The 17,170-nt window shown below is 40.9% G+C and overlaps 1 protein-coding gene and 1 long non-coding RNA gene across 3 annotated transcripts in view; one reads left to right on the top strand and one right to left on the bottom strand.

Moving 5' to 3' along the window:
• Positions 1-9: 9 nt before the first annotated feature.
• Positions 10-7,212, bottom strand: LOC133227042 (uncharacterized). The gene is made up of 2 exons (XR_009729711.1): positions 7,034-7,212; positions 10-1,986 (listed from the first exon to the last, which is right to left on the bottom strand). It is a non-coding gene; the product is annotated as an uncharacterized LOC133227042 (long non-coding RNA).
• Position 7,213: 1 nt separating this feature from the next.
• The window catches only part of CKAP5 (cytoskeleton associated protein 5), a 104,320-nt gene continuing 94,363 nt past the window's right edge, over positions 7,214-17,170 (top strand). For both annotated transcript variants that reach the window (XM_061381327.1, XM_061381324.1), the window contains exon 1: positions 7,214-7,303. The gene's annotated coding sequence lies outside the window, so the exon portion shown is untranslated. The remainder of the gene's footprint in view (positions 7,304-17,170) is intronic.

Below are 17,170 nucleotides of genomic sequence, written 5' to 3'. Positions count from 1 at the left end.
AAGAAGGACTGAATCTTTTTGTATATAAGTGATGAGATCTGAGTATAAACTGTCATGTGTATTTCTTCTAACTCTACTGAGGGATTGGTGTGCTAGAACAAAAACAAGTAGAATAGCTCAAGGACAACCATCCACCATTCTGTTTTGGACAGACAGGAAAGGAGGACATTTGAAGAAATGAAATCCAGTCTAATGCACAAGCCTATATACCTGTAGTAAGTGCCCCCTGCCAGAGCCTCAGAATTACAGGCCAAGGCTATGAACGGTGACCACTAGAGCCAGGAAGAACCTTTCAAATAGGGAGAAAAAAATGAATGCATTGAACACACACCATTTGCCTGGAAAACTGGAAGTGTTTCTGGAAGAAGAAAATTTGGTGGATGCATTTTGCTAACCTGTGATTGTCCTGCTGTCTCAGCAGGAGGTGGCAGAGGAGAACACGGTTGGCCTGATGGCCCAGTTCTTGACAAGAATTTGACCAGTGGCAAGTGAGAATTCTGTAACAGTGTCAGGGACTAGCACCCTATTTTCATGTATGCTCACTCTTAGCTTCCTCATCAGTAAAATGAAAAGGTTGAACCAGGTGATTGCTGAGGTCCTTTCTGGCCCGAGACTTGTATTTATGTTCCTTCCAGGAAATCTTAGGGATGAAACAAGACTTGAGAATTCCTTGTCTGGTTTTCTGGATATAAAATCTAGAACTGCTAAGTAGGGAGATAATGAGTCAAATTCTAACAAACTGGACACATTTTTGCAAACTACTAATAGTTATGTTCAAAATACAGTCACTGCCTTTCTTTCTATATTATTTGAGCAAACTGTGCAACCTAAGATGAATCAGTTCAGTTCAGTTGCTCAGTCGTATCCGACTCTTTGTGACCCCATGAACCGCAGCACACCAGGCCTCCCTGTCCATCACCAACTCCCGGAGTTTACCCAAACTCATGTCCATTGAGTCGGTGATGTCATCCAGCCATCTCATCCTCTGTCATCCCCTTCTCCTCCTGCCCTCAATCTTTCCCAGCATCAGGGTCTTTTCAAATGAGTCAGCTCTTCGCATGAGGTGGCTAAAGTATTGGAGTTTCAGCTTCAACATCAGTCCTTCCAATGAACACCCAGGACTGATCTCCTTTAGGATGGACTGGTTGGATCTCCTTGCAGTTCAAGGGACTCTCAAGAGCCTTCTCCAACACCACAGTTGAAAAGCATCAATTCTTCAGTGCTCAGCTTTCTTTATAGTCCAACTCTCACATCCATACATGACTATTGGAAAAACTATAGCCTTGACTAGATGGACCTTTGTTGGCAAAGTAATGTCTCTGCTTTTGAATATGCTGTCTAGGTTGGTCATAACTTTCCTTCCAAGGAGTAAGCGTCTTTTAATTTCATGGCTGCAGTCACCATCTGCAGTGATTTTGGAGCCCCCCAAAATAAAGTCTGTCACTGTTTCCACTGTTTCCCCATCTATTTGCCATGAAGTGATGGGACCGGATACCATGATCTTAGTTTTCTGAATGTTGAGCTTTAAGCCAACTTTTTCACTCTCCTCTTTCACTTTCATCAAGAGGCTCTTTAGTTCTTCACTTTCTGCCATAAGGGTGGTGTCATCTGCATATCTAAGGTTATTGACATTTCTCCCGGCAATCTTGATTCCAGCTTGTGCTTCTTCCAGCCCAGCGTTTCTCATGATGTACTCTGCATATAAGAAGCACGGTGATGATATACATCCTTGACATACTCCTTTTCCTATTTGGAACCAGTCTGTTGTTCCATGTCCAGTTTTAATTGTTGCTTCCTGAGCTGCATACAGGTTTCTCAAGAGACAGGTCAGGTGGTCTGGTATTCCCATCTCTTTCAGAATTTTCCACAGTTTATTGTGATCCACACAGTCAAGGCTTTGGCAGAGTCAATAAAGCAGAATAAGATGAACAGATCTCTGTAAACCATAAAAGGTCTCCAAGGCATGAACTGAAGCTTTCATCAAACCTAGGCCAGAAGAAAACAGTCAGTGGTGCCTAGGAACCAGGAAAGAGCATCTACAAGAGCTGAGGGTATAGGAGGTTCTAAGCATAATGCACTGACATTCAAGGGTGCTGCTAAGTCACTTCAGTCGTGTCCAACTCTGTGCAACCCCATAGACGGCAGCACACCAGGCTCCCCCGTCCCTGGGATTCTCCAGGCAAGAACACTGGAGTGGGCTGCCATTTCCTCTCCAATGCATGAAAGTGAAAAGTGAAAGTGAAGTCACTCAGTCATGTCTGACTCTTAGCGACCCCCTGGACTGCAGCCTACCAGGCTCCTCCATCCATGGGATTTTCCAGGCAAGAGTACTGGAGTGGGGTGCCATTGCCTTCTCCAGACATTCAAGGGTACCTTTAGTCATTTCTACTAATGGATATAATGATAAAAGAAATGTGGTTGAACCCTTTTTGTGGCTAAGAAACAGTCCATATCTTTTCTTCATATTTGAAGATGACTCAACTGATCCAGCTAGTAGGATATGTGCTGGGGGATATTTCAGGCAGCCTTTGTTTTGAAATATTCCCTCACTCACCCACTTTTTTCCTCTCTAGATCATTCTCCCATTAACCAGGTGACAGAGGCTAAGTAGAGCTCTGCATAGGGGACAGAATTTTATTTCCTGTCAAGGCTCCACGTCACAACTTTAGACACCCTGATGTGATGTTAAAACAGATCCAGACAGCCTAATTAAGGGTCTGCATTTAAACCCAAGGCTGAAGTTAGCCCCAAGGCTATCCAATCTGCTTATTTCATTTTACAAGACACAAAGAGCCAAGAACTTTCACTTATCCTGCCCTTCTCAGTGGTTTTTCCTTCAGCCCTTAAAAGCCTGCTGACAGACTGCTAGAGAAGTCCATAATCTCTCCTTTCTGCATATTTCCTCTTTGGTGGAGCTGATGCTTCTGTGGTCAAAGTTCTTGGACAGCCTGCATTTTGGGGCCTAAGGAGAAATGGACTATAAGAGAAAAAAAAAGCTGTTCATCCCTTCATTCAACCAGCACCTATTAAATGCAACCAAGTGCAAGCTGGGATAGGCTTTGCCGTTTTGGAGGCCAGTCAAGGCATTAAAACCCACAGCCATATAAGATCTGTGTTAATGTCGCCACTGCTGTCTCCAGGGAATAATGCAGGGAGTACCTGGACTGAGAGCTGAAGTTAATCACTGAAGCTGCTCCTTTTAGGCTGGATGGATCCATGTCCCATGGTAGGGATGTTTCCACCAAAATGGCTTGTGATTGTGATGGAATGAGCACTGTCCTAACCCTTGCAGACTTTCCAGAAATGCTCGGCACAATTACTCAGCAGCCACCATGTTTGGCATTTGTTTCCTGCTTCCGGTTGCAATAATACAGTCTTCACTTAGATATCTAATGTTCACAAGGGTTTCATTATTAACTTCCATGTGTAGAACTATTGAGAGATCCCAGGAATGAAGTAGGTGCACATAAGTCTAATAAATACATAAATAAATGCCATTTGATGATAATTCTGGACTTGCTAAACACTGAGCATCTACTATGGGCAAAGTACTGTATTAGGTTTCTACAAGGCTCTACAGAATCTGCCATTCCCTTCTCTCTATTATCAGTAGAACCGCAGCTGCTACTACCTTCCTGTTGCCAAATACTCTGCTCTTTCTCAAACCTGCCAGGTATGCACCCAACTTAGGGTCTTTGCATAGCTGTTCCCTCTGGCTAGCACTTTCTTCCTCTAGATATACTCATGGCGAACTGCTTTGCCTTTTTCAAGCGTTTGCTCAAATGTGATCTCAATGAAACTCTGACCACCCTTCATAAAATTATAGTCTTTCCAACTGCACTTCCCAATTCCTTCTACCTTGTTTCATTCTTTTCTATTTTCCCATTGCACATATTGTCAATAACATACTACACAATTTCTTAAGTGTTGATTGTTTATGTTTCCTCATTATAATGTGAACACCATAAGAGGAGGGTTTTTTTTGGGGGGGGGTATATTTTATTTATGGATAATCTCAAATGCCTAGAACAGTCCCTGCACATACTAGGTGCTCAAAAAATATTTGCTGAATGAATGAATAAATCAGACATTTAATGCCCACCTTCTAGTGGGGTTGCACCTAAACCAAGTAAGACAAAAAGGGATTTTGCCATCTTGTTCTAAAGTCTAAATCTCTGGGATCTAGACTCTGCACATTGTTAATTCACCAAATTCCAGGTTACCATCACTCTCTCCTTACATGTAATCTTCAATTTATTTCTGATAATATTTAAATAAAGTAAACATGTCAATGATCAATGATTGAAGAAGACTATTTCTCTATACTGCTAGCCTGTTTCTCAAAGATTAGGGTGACATTTTGCTCAGATCGGCTCCTCCCCGCCCCCTCTGCCTATGGATCTGTCCGCATTGCTCATCGTTTCATTCTGGCCACTCTCTCACTCTGTGGTCTCATCCACAATTTCATCTTTTCACTCCATGGAGGTGATTCTTAAATCTGTATCACTTGAGTCCAGTCTCTTCTCACAACTCTCGTCCTGGACTCCCTAGGCCTACTTACGCGATTCTGTTTGCATGTCCATTGCTATGTAAAAGTAAACAGGTCTGAAACAAAACATCTTGTCTAACCTTTGAGACTGGCTTCTCCTGACTTTCTACTTCCATTTGGGCAACCATTGCCTCCCATTCCCTAGGCTCCAATCCTGGCCACACTGACTCATCTCTCTAAATGGGTCCCACCCTCACCTTTATTCCTAACTTAGTCTGTTGCCAAAACTTTCCCCCTTTCTTGGATCTTTTCTCATCATTTCCATTGCTCATATCAGACTCGTAACTGGGCTCTCAACTCTAACCATTTTAGAATTAGACAATCAAGCTAGTTAGTTTTCCAAAGTGCAATTCTGATTTTGTCACTCCCTTGCTCAGAAATCTTCAGTAGCTCTTCACTGCCTACTTTAATAAAGTACAAATTCCTTACCCTAATATTCAAGACCCTCCAAAAAGTGTTCCTTTCTCAGTTACTCTTGTGTCCCACTAACTTCCTAATATGAACCCACTTCTAAAATCAGCCCACAGGTTCAACCCCCAATATAAAATGTACTTTCTTGTCTCTGTGTCCATACTTTTCCCACTACTAGACATTCTCCCTTCTCCTTCTATTAAAAAAAAATTTTTTTAACATGTCAGTGGTAAAAAATTCATTTCCCTCCCTGATGAGTCCCAATCCCCTTTTTTGAAATTCCAGTATTGTTCTAATCATTTCCAGGCAGACACACATATACACATACAATTATAACCATATATAATAAAATTATTCCATGTGCCAAGTCACTTCAGTCACGTCTGACTATTTCACAACCCGAGGGACTATAGCCTGTCAGGCTCCTCTATCCATGGGATTCTCCAAGCAAGAATACTGGACTGCATTGCCATGCCCTTCTCCGGGGGATCTTTTCAACCAAGGGATTGAACCTGTGTCTCCTGTGGCTTCTGCATTGCAGGCAGATTCTTTACCACTGAGCCACTGGGGAAACCCCCAAATCAGTCCATATGTATGCTTTTCTGCAACTTGCCTTTTTTACAATTAAATAAAATTTGTGCATTTTTCTAACTGGCGCATATAGATTAACCATATTCTTTTTAACAGTTGCATAGTATTCTGTTGAATGGATATACCATTATTTATATAAGTTCCCTATAAATGAACATGTAATTTTTAGGTGTTTTTTTTTTTGTTGATGTGTTTGTTTTCTAAATCAGTGTGTAGTGAATGTATTTGTACATTTTTCTTTACATACATTCATAAATCTGTATGACAAATTCCCATCAGTAGCATTATTTGGCCAGAGATTATATACATTTTACATTTTAATAACTGTTAAATTTGCCTCCTAAAAGTTTGTACCAGTTATACTTTTACTGACAAGTGACTTTGAATGTATATTTCTTTTTTTTTTTTTAATCAATGGACATGAGTTTGAGCAAATGAATGTATATTTCTCTAACTCTTAGCTAACCAAAAGTTGTTAAACTTTCTCATCTTTGCCAATTTGATAGATTAAAACAAAAACTATTGTTTTATTACTTTCACTCATCCCTTCTCCATTTCTTACCCTCTTGCCTACATACAGTTTAAATCTCAGATTAAAAATACATCCCCTTCACAGATCTTTCTCCATCTATTTTCTCCCTTCCCCTAAACATCTACAGCTTTTCTTTTATATTGTTCTCATATTGCTTGAATTTTAGTGACTAGTTCTATACGTTTTATTCCTCTGACAACTGTAGTTTGCAAATTCCTTTAGGATCAGGTCTTATTCATAGAAACACTGACTGTAGAGACAAAACAAGAATTTCAGGAACCATATTAACCAAGTCTCTCATTTTTACAAATAACCAGAGTATTAAGTCTTTAAAGAATGTATTACTGTTCAAAGGCTGTTTCTAGACACTCAATTAGTTATATTAATTCAACACACTAAATTTATCAGGGAAACATCATTATCCCGGTTCACTGATAAGGAAACTAAGTTCCACATGATTTACTGAGAAAAGTGCTTTACTCAGAGCAGGTCCAAGACCAGGATCCATCGTCCTGGCTCCATTCATTCTCCTTCCACTGTATGTTAGCTGCCTTTCTGGTTTCCCGCACTCACTCTGCTGCACATAAATATTTGTGAATAAAATGACTCGGAAAAAGAATTGCCAGGTGTTGTCTGCATCTCCAATACTTTGTCCACTTGATGCGAAGAACTGATTCATTGTTAAAGACCCTGATGCTGGGGACAGATTGAAGGCAGGAGGAGAAGGGACGACAGAGGATGAGATGGTTGGATGGAATCACCGACCCGATGGATTTGAGTTTGAACAAGCTCCAGGTATTGGTGATGGACAGGGAGGCCTGGCATGTTGTCGCAAAAAGTCGGACAAGACTGAACGACTGAACTGACTGGCTGACAGGAGTTTAAATACCTGCAATTAAGTAAAGCAAACCTGCTGACCACCCAGGAGGCACAGCTAGCTCTTCACACACCTTTCTTCCAGGACAGTCTCAATCTTTCGCTTCTCGCCCCGTGACCTCCCCACAGGACCAAGCAGAGTCAGGCTCCAAGGGAAACACGGCTGCGCACGGCCCCTTTAAGGCTGCGGGCGGCGCGTGCCCACAATTCTTTCAAACGGACCAATGGAAGGACAATGGGCGGTCCGCCCAGGACCAATAAACAACGAGGACACTGCGGGGTGTGCGGCGGCCCAAGCGGTTTCAAACGGCTTAGAGCAACCTCTCGGTTCTGGCCCGGCGGAGGTGAGTGGACTGTGGGCCCGACCCACCCGCCTAGGCCCCTCAGGTTCACGAGTCGCGCGCGCGGAGCGGCCCCTCACCCAGGGCGCGGGGTGCGGGGGTCTTCCGCGGACGCGCGCCTTCCTCGCCCCACAAACCCGGCGGGTCTGAGGCGGCGGAGCGGGGCGGAGGCCGGGGGACGGGCGGCAGGGAGGGCGGGGGGGCGTGGGCGCTCGGGTGCGGCTGAGGCCGGAGCCGGGATCCGGGTGACCGGGGCGCGGCGCGGCGGGGTACGGGCTGCCGCGCCCGAGGGATGCGTGCGGCGCAGGGCCGCGTCTGGCGGCTCGGTGTTCGGGTGCTGGGGCCGGGGAGCCTACGAGCCGGCCCTGCTGCGGCGCCCCTCGCGTAATTGTCAAATGAATGAATGAGAGAGAACCTCCGTGGGCTGTGGTGGTTGTGAAGGGCCCTGGTCACCTCAGAGCGTGACAAGGACAGTGGTCCCCGGGCCTGCCCGCGCACCTGTGCCCGGCCCGCGCACCTGCGGCCCCGCCGGCTTGCTGCGATTTAAAACGATTCGGATCGCATCGCTCCGCCCTTCCGCCTGGCTTTCTCTCTCAGAAGGTGTCAGTAGAGTTCAGGTATATTTCCAGCTTTGAAGCTTTGGGGGACCCATACAATAGCCAGCAGTGTAGGTTAATCAGGCCTTGCTACTTTAACGTGAGATCTCGGTAAACTAGATTCTTACTTGTTAAGCTCTTAACCACTGTGGCTGTCGAGATAGCGACCCTGCCATTGTGGTAATTGTCAGGCCGGATTTAAACGCGTCCGTTTTTGTTTCTGGAATAGAAAATGGTGAAAATCGTGTGGCCAGAGCGGCTATTATGTGTTAGAAAATACACTCGTGTTGATGAATCTGAGCAATGAGTTTTTCATTCAGCGAAAATAGAGGAAGAAGAGGTTTTTGCAGAACTTGCCCCAAATTTATGCATGGCTCCAGTTTAATTCTTATGGGACTCAAGGCTTCAAGTGTTGGCCCAGAAATGCTCCCTGTCTTATTTTATGCATAATTATAGTAACTGAAAACTCATTTTGAGAGAGGTGAACTCCTCCTTTCTCCATTTTTATCACCCTGAAAAGTCCTTCTTTGACCTAAAGAGCTGATAATGAAGGTAACAATCTTTGAAACTTAAGAAATTGTAAAAGATTTGGATTTTTCTTAAATGACTGGATAAACTGTAATGTTTTTATAAAATGACATAAAGAAAGGTGAAATCAATATATATTTGCCAACATAAACATAATGGGTAAACCCATGAGAAAAAAATTTACACAAGTTTTTAAAGTTTGTTCACTCAGGCAACAGCAAGCAAAAATATTCCTTAACAATAAACTGTATAATTTATTACTTTAAAGTTTTTGATCAACAGCTTAATTTTAACAGCAGAGTTTTAACGGCAATAAATTTGAGTACCCTAATATTATGAACACTGTCTTAGGTTTTGGGAAAGCAATGAAAAATAATAAATGTATTTAACAGTGCCTTAGGTTATTGTTTAAAATCTTGATGGGGAAGGAAAACTTTTCTTTATGTTGGAGCAAAGTCAAGTTCCTTTATGCTCCTTTGTCTTAATGGAGTCTCATTCATTCATTTAACAAATATTGATGCCTACCGTGTGTTAAACATTGTTGTAGATTCTGGGAATACACTGGTGAACCAGAAAAAGACAAAGCCCCTGACCTAAGGGAGTTTGACAATTTTATCTCTCAAACAGTTTGCTGTAGCAAATTGTCATTTCTATAATCCCTCTGGCCAGCTCTAGTCCTTGAACAAAGTAAATGCTCAGCTACTTCTCCCAGCAGTAGTTAACATTTATTGAATATTCTACTGGGTGCCACGTTTTATCTTTTTTAATTCTCACAACCTTTTACAGATGAGGAAACTGAGTCTTGAAAGCTTATGCAGCTTGCTCACAGTCATACAACTGATGGCACCTCAATTTGAACCCAAGTTAGTCTGTTCAGTGCCGTTGCACGTAACTTCTGGTTGTACTGTGTGACGTAATGAGATCTGTTAGGGAGAATTTGGGATCGTTTTCTGGGTAGACTCTCCCTCTTGCCTTTTTTTCTTAAATACTTCTATCAGAGACATAAGAAAATGTGAACCACAGGCATGGTGGGTTTTAGAGGGAAGGTGGAAGAACAGTTCAAAATGGCATATTTACCATATGAAAGATGGACAGTTGTGACAGTGGGAGATAGCACTAAATGGGGGCGTAGAGTTTAGACGTGGATCTAATGATTGATGAATTCCTGGTGATCAGTGTTGGAGGTTTGAATTTTTTTAAACCTTATTTCAATTAATGTTAAATGCATATTTGTACCTGTAGAGTTCAGGATATGTTGCTTACCTTGTTTCTATCAGGGCGGTTGCCTTGCCCACTTGATTTATCTCGAATACTTAAAAGTTACTCTTTTCGGCCTTTGTGTGTGTTCTCTCTGCCTGGAACTTCCCACCTGCTCTACCCTGCCTCAAGCTTGTCTTTGTGTATAGGCATCACTCAGGTCTCAACTCAAATGTCATCTCCTTAAAGAGGCATTTTCCAAGCTCCAATTAATGTAGCCCTCTTGGTCATATTTACCTCACTTTGTTTTTTAAACTGTATACCATTTATTGCTATATGATAGGTCATTTATTGTTTGCTTGTATATTGTCTGATTTCCTCACAGAAATGAAAGCAGGGCACAGGAGCTTTTTTTTTTTTTTTTTTAATCTGTGAGGTTATTTCAATGCTTCAAGCGGTGCTTAGGACAAATAAGGTGGCCAGAAAATGTTTGTTGGCCAAAACTGGAGTAGTTTTCTCCATGTAATAAACTGTACAACTAACCAGTGTTTCTGTGTCTTTGGATATAGCAATATCTTAGCAGACTAATTTGGAAAGTCTTCAACTAAGAATCATGGAAAAATGATAGTTTTATGTTTGTGTTGACTGAGAGAGAAGATAGATCTGGCTTCCCCACCTCGCTGTTTCCCCCTAGTTTTTAAAAACTTTAAAATATGTAGAAGTTTTTAGGGGTATTGTTTAGTAGAATGTTCATGTGTTGCAATTTATCTGATGTTTTTCTTATAATTAGACTGGGGTTATGTGTTTTGGGTAGGAAGATCACAGAGAGAATGCCATTTTAATCCCATCATATAAAGGGTACTATCAACATGATTTATGACGGTTGGTATTGACTTTTATCATCTGGCTGAAGTAGTGTTTGTCTGGTTTCTCCACTACAGAGTTAACTCTTTTCCTCTTTCTGTACTGTGGTCTTCGGAAGGAAGTACAGCCCACTTAGGAAGTGAGGGATTGTGCTCCCTGTCCTTGGGGCGGCATAGCTAGATAATTTATTTGAATTTCTTCTGCGTGGAAAATTTGTCCCTCTTTCCCCATTTATTAGTTTAGTCAAGGATTTATATCAGTATAAACTGAAGGGTATTTTATACTTGGAGTTATATTCCAGTACTGCTTTACTTTGTTGCTCGAATTGTTCCAGCTTTATCCATTGAGTATTCTCTCAGTTGGCTCTTATTCCCTTTAACATTCCCACATCTGTGTGTGTGTGTATGTGTGTTTTAATTATTTTTTTTAGCAGTTCCCAACACTACAACCTAGATAGCATGTTGAAAAGCAGAGACATTACTCTGCCAACAAAGGTCCGTCTAGTCAAGGCTATGGTTTTTCCAGTCGTCATTTATAGATGCAAGAGTTGGACTGTGAAGAGAGCTGAGCGCCGTAGAATTGATGCTTTTGAGCCGTGGTATTGGAGAAGACTCTTGAGAGTCCCTTGGACTGCAAGGAGATCCAACCAGTCCATTCTAAAGGAGATCAGCCCTGGGATTTCTTTGGAAGGAATGATGCTAAAGCTGAAACTCCAGTACTTTGGCCACCTCATGCGAAGAGTTGACTCATTGGAAAAGACCCTGATGCTGGGAGGGATTGGGGGCAGGAGGAGAAGGGGACGCCAGAGGATGAGATGGCTGGATGGCATCACTGACTCGATGGACGTGAGTCTCAGTGAACTCCGAGAGTTGGTGATGGACAGGGAGGCCTGGTGTGCTGTGATTCATGGGGTCGCAAAGGGTCAGATACGACTGAGCGACTGAACCTGAACCTGAACACTACAAGATGCAGTAAGCTCATCTTGTATATTTCTTGTCACAGTGCTAGAATTAGTCATTTCTCCCAGATATCCTGGGACCTTTTATTGGAGAATGGTAATAAAAACCAAGATCTGGGCAGTAAGTGCTCTCATTGCTACTTGGGTGTCATTTCTTTTAGGCACTCTCAACTAACAGAACTAATAGGTATATATACTAACTGGTGTGTATAGACATCTATAGATATTCCTATATGTTGCTATCTGTTTCTATACCAAATTAAACAGGAGTTCTATTCAGCTCCAGTAGATATGTGTAGCAGTATCTGAATTTTTAATCCATACTCCCATAAAAAATAACTATTAACTAAAAGTACAGGGCTTCCCAGGTGGCTCAGTGGTAAAGAATCCGCCTGCCAAGCAGGAGAGGTGGGTAGGTTGGGAAGATCCCCTGGGGAAGGAGATGGCCGCCCACCCCTGTATTCTTGTCTGGGAAATCCCATGGACAGAGGAGCCTGACAGGCTACAGCCCATGGGGTCGCAAAAGAGTCGGACATGACTCAGTGATTAAACAACACTAATACAGTGCTTACGTCCAGTTTCTTTTGCCTTCAGTGTTAAAGTCCATTCATTTCCAAAGTTGCTTAAGTCAGTTCTTTTTCCCCACCCACTTCAGTGAGATGGTTTCACACATTTTATGGGATTCCTCAGTCTCCCAAATGACTTTCTAAAATTAGCATGCATTAAAGTTTACTCTTTATGTTGTAAACTTCTGTAAGTTTTGACATTTATAATGTTATTTATCCACCATTATACTATCGTAGAGAATAGTTTCATTGCCCTAAAAATCTCTTATAATTCACCTATTCATCCTTTCTCCCTCCCCCACCCCCTGGCAGCGTTGATCTCTTCATTGTCTCCATAGTTTTGACTCTTCCAGAATGTAATATAATTGGAATCATACACTACGTAACCTTTTCAGACTGGCTTCTTTCACTTAGGAGTATCTATTTAAGGTTCTCCCATGTTTTTTCTTGGCTTGGTAGTTCATTTCTTTTTATTACTGAATAAGATTTCATTGTGTGTGTACCACAGTTTATCCATTCACCTATTGAAGGATATTTAGGTCACTTCTAGTTTTTGACAATTATGAACAAAGCTGCTATAAATATTTGTGTGTGGCATATAAACTTTTAGTTCTCCTGTGTAAATACCTACGAATGTGATTGCTGGGCCATAGGGTAAGACAGTGTTTAGCTTGGTAAGACAATGTTTAGCTTTGTAAGAAACTGCCAAACTTTTCAAAAGTGGCTATACCATCTTGCGTTTCCACTAGCAATGAACGGGAGTTCTTTTTGCTTGACATCCATGTCAGCATTTAGTTTCATCAGTTTTTTAAAAAATTTTAGCCGTTCTAGTAGGTCTGAGGTATCTCACTTTTTAAAAATTTTGTTTTTCAAGACATGACTTTTTTGAAGGTAAATGATAGGGTTTTTTGTTTTTCGGGCTTTTTTTTTTTTTTTGACAAAACCTTTAAAAAATAAACTTTTTTATTTTGTAATAAGTTTAGATTTACAGAAAAGTTGCTAAGATATAGCACTCTGTATACCTCTTATCCAATCTCCTCTATTGTTAATATCTTACATGGTACATATGTCAAAATGAAGAAACCAACATTGATGCATTACTTTTAACTGAACTCCAGGTTTTGTTGGGATATCTGTAGTTTTCTATTCATATCGCCTTGCTGTTTGAGGATCCAATCCTGGGTAACCTATTGCATTTAGTTGTCATCTCTCTTAGTCTCCTTTGGTCTTTGACAGTTTCTCAGTCTTACTTTGTCTCCACGGTCTTGACAGTTTTGAGTACTAGTCAGTTATTTTGTGGAATATTCTTCTTCCGCGTTTGTCCCGTGTTTTTCTCATTATCAGACAAGGGTTATGTGTTTTTGGAAAGAATGTCACAGAACACCATCATTTCTTATCAAGGGACTATATGATATCACTGATGATGTCAACCTTGAACACTTGGTTAAGGTAGTGTTTGCCAGGTTGAGAAGTAAAGTTACTATTTTTTCCTTTCTGTACCTATTCTTTGGAAGTGAGTCTCTGAGTCTAGCCAATCCTCAAAATGGATGGGCATAAGTTCTGCTTACTGAGGGTGGAACAGTATCTACATAGATTGTTTGGAATTTTGTAACAAAAATTTGTCTGTTCTCCCCCATTTATTTTTGTATTTAACCAGTTATCTATATAAATATGAATATCTGTTTTATAATCTGGTTCTATGTTATTTATTTTAGCTCATTCTGAGCACTTTTCTGGGAGAGCAAGATGCTCCAGACCGATCTAGTATTTTCCCCATCCCAGCCGTAGACTCAGCCCTGGTTCCTTCTACGAGACTGTGATATTTATTGATAGAAACCAAGATCTAGATGCGCTTATTTCTGGTGTCATTGTTCCGAGGTCCTCTCAGTAAACAGCTGGGTATGTTTGTATACTAACTCATGCATATGCACACATATATAGTTGTTTTATTTATTTCTATCTGTATTAAGCTAAACATGATTTCATACAGGTCTCCAACTTTCCAAGGAAACTCATGTCCCAAACAAATGTCCTCTTTGTGATATGCTTTTTACTGAGCTCTTTCTTTTTTCTTCCATAACTCTTTTTAAGTGCCACAGAAAACATTATTTTCACTTAATTGGTAACAGCAGTTGCTTATTCCTGGAATGTGATCTTTGTTCAGAGATGCAAAGTATAAATTCTGACTTTGTTGGAATGGTCAGACATTTTTGGCATAAATATGATCTCAGATAAGCCTTGGTGACCTCTGTCTTTTCAAAAGTGATTTTTATTTTATTAAGAGATTAGAAACTTACTTCTTCAATATCTTGATTATATTTCTTCTTCTTGTTTTTTAGTTGCTTAGTCGTGTCCGACTCTTTGTGATCCAATAGACTGTACCCCACCGAGTTCCTCTGTCCATGGGATTTTCCAGACAAGAATACTGGGGTCGGTTGCCATTTCCTTCTCCATCTTGATTATATTTCTTAGAGGTTATTAATTAAAATGAGCTTAAAATTCTTTCTATGAAGATGAGGAAAAAAGTGGAATAGTCTCAAGTATGTCTTGAAAATGTGTGTTTAATCAGTTGTCTTTTTTTCAATCGTAAGACTTAAAGATGCATTTTATTTATCTGAAAGTTAACTGCCAGGAAATAAACCAAAAAAGTCTTCTGCATTCTAAATTTTATTGACTTCCTTCAAGTAGATCCTGCTCTTTATGCACAGTTTCACCCTGCTTGCTTCTTTAAATCAAGAGCTAAAATTAGATAGTACTGCTACAAGTTAACTGGAAGTGTTAGTTTGATCAGGAAGTTTGAGGAAGGAAAGCTACAGAACATTAAAATTCAAAACAGCCATACTGGAACCACTTGATTTTGATACAAGATTCCCTCATAACTCTTTGGCAGTACATCTTGAGGGTATTGCTACATTGATTGCTCAAATGGATTATCCTGAAAATTTTAAATAATTATCAGTCGATTTTGTTTAAGAAGAGTGTGAAGCTTATGTATTTTCTTAGATTTATTTTACATGGAAAAAAGTTATATAAAATAATCGGTATTTCAGGGACAAACCTCTAGCAAACTTGGCTATCTAGAACATCTTATTCTCTAATTCATTTTGCTGTTTTATTTCTTTTATGTATTTATTTGCAATGTTTGTTTTTCATCATTTCATGTCCTTATTCATTTGCTATATGAAGTCTCTCATTCTTGTGTTTTAGGTGTCTTTTTCAATACTGTAATTCCACACTTTTCTTTTGGCCCTTTCTTACGTGATACATTCCTTTAAAAAAAAAAAAAAAAAAGAAAGCCTCATGAAAACCCCCAGTCCTGAACTAGCATGAGTTCTTCATTTGTGAGTAAAGATCAAATCCCATATCAGAAACCTCTAGGCAGTAAAGGAAAACAGTTTTTTATGCTTTAGAGGACTGCCTGCTTATTTTGCCCTACATTTAATATGGGGAATTCCTCCAAGTGAAATATGGATAGTCTCCTGAGTAATATAAAATGACATTTACTTGTTTGAGAGGTGAAAGTGTTAGTAAGTCATGTCTGACTCTTTGTGACTGGTGAAGTTCATCTGTCTATGGAATTTTCCAGGCAAGAATACTGGATTGGGTAGCCATTCTCTTCTTCAAGAGATCTTCCTACTCCCCCAGGGGTCAAACCCCGATCCCCTGCATTGCAGGCAGATTTTTTTTTTTTTTCTTTTTAACCATATGAGCCACCAGGGAAGTCAAAAGTCTGGTGCTCTACTGATTGAGTTATCCAGGCTTTACTTGTTTAACTTTCAGTAAATCTGCTTTCTGTAGGATAAGAAGGAATAGATTGCTTATACAACCAACAGACTTGTTTTAAATCAGAGACTTGCCTTACTCGGTCAAGAACCCTAAGCTAACTTAGGCCTTTCTTGAACCAGAAGATTAAAGTGTAGGTTTGATTAAGTCTGAAGACAGCATATTAAAAAGCAGAGACATTGCCAACAAAGGTCTGTCTAGTCAAAGCTATGGTTTTTCCGGTAGTCATGTATGGATGTGAGAGTTGGGCTATAAAGAAAGCTGAGTGCTGAAGAATTGATGCCTTTGAACTGTGGTGTTGGAGAAGACTTGAGAGTCCCTTGGACTGCAAGGAGATCCACCCAGTCCATCCTAAAGGAAATCAGTCCTAAATATTCATTGGAAGGACTGATCTGAAGCTGAGACTCCAATATTTTGGCCAACTGATGTGAAGAACTGACTCATTTGAAAAGACCCTGATGCTGGGAAAGAATGACGGTGGGAGGAGAAAGGGATGATGAGAGGATGAGGTGGTTGGATGGCATCACTGACTCAATGGACATGAGTTTGATTAAGCTCAGGCAGTTAGTGATGGACAGGGAGGCCTGGCGTGCTGCAGTCCATGGGGTCGCAAAGAGTCAGACACCACTAAGCAACTGAACTGAACTGAAGTCTGTCTAAGATCTCTAAATGACTCTGAGATGATGCTTATAATAATAATATAGTAAAGATAGCTACTGTTTCTTGAGTGCTTGCTGTTTGCCGTGATGGGTCTTCCCTGGTGGCTCAGATGGTAAAGAATCTGCTTGCAGTGCAGGGGACCTGGATTCAATCCTTGGAGTCGGGAAGATCCCCTGGAGAAGGGAATGGCTACCTACTCTAGTCTTCTTGCCTGGAGAATTCCATGGACAGAGAAGCCTGGAGGGCTACAGTCCAAGGAGTCACAAAGAGTTGGACATGACTGAGCAACTAACACACAGTACTACTTCCTTGCATAAAGTCCCTGGCTTTGTATGATCCGACCCTTTTTAGTCTGCCCAGCTTCTGTTTTGGCCACAGAAGTTGCAATTCTTTCTTTATCTTGCCTAGCTCTTGTCAGCTTTCACCCAGGTCCCTGAAACATTCTCTTGTTATATCTAGTCATTGTGGCTAGGTCTGGCTAATCACTATTAATTTCCTTTAGTTCTCAGCCTAAATATCACTTTCTCAAGGAGACCTTCCCTGACCCTCCAGTCTAGATTAATTGCCTCTGTTACACCCTCATAGTACATTGCCACTGGGCTACTGTATTTCACTTCCTGTACTCAGTATGTAGCTAAGTGCCTAATACAGAGTAACATCTTATGATCTCATGCTACTCTGTATTAGGCACTTAGCTACATACTGAGTGTACTTATGT

This window comes from Bos javanicus, chromosome 15 (assembly GCF_032452875.1).
Source record: "Bos javanicus breed banteng chromosome 15, ARS-OSU_banteng_1.0, whole genome shotgun sequence".
In the NCBI taxonomy this organism is placed as follows: domain Eukaryota; kingdom Metazoa; phylum Chordata; class Mammalia; order Artiodactyla; family Bovidae; genus Bos; species Bos javanicus.
This window is presented reverse-complemented; position numbering and strand designations above follow the sequence as displayed.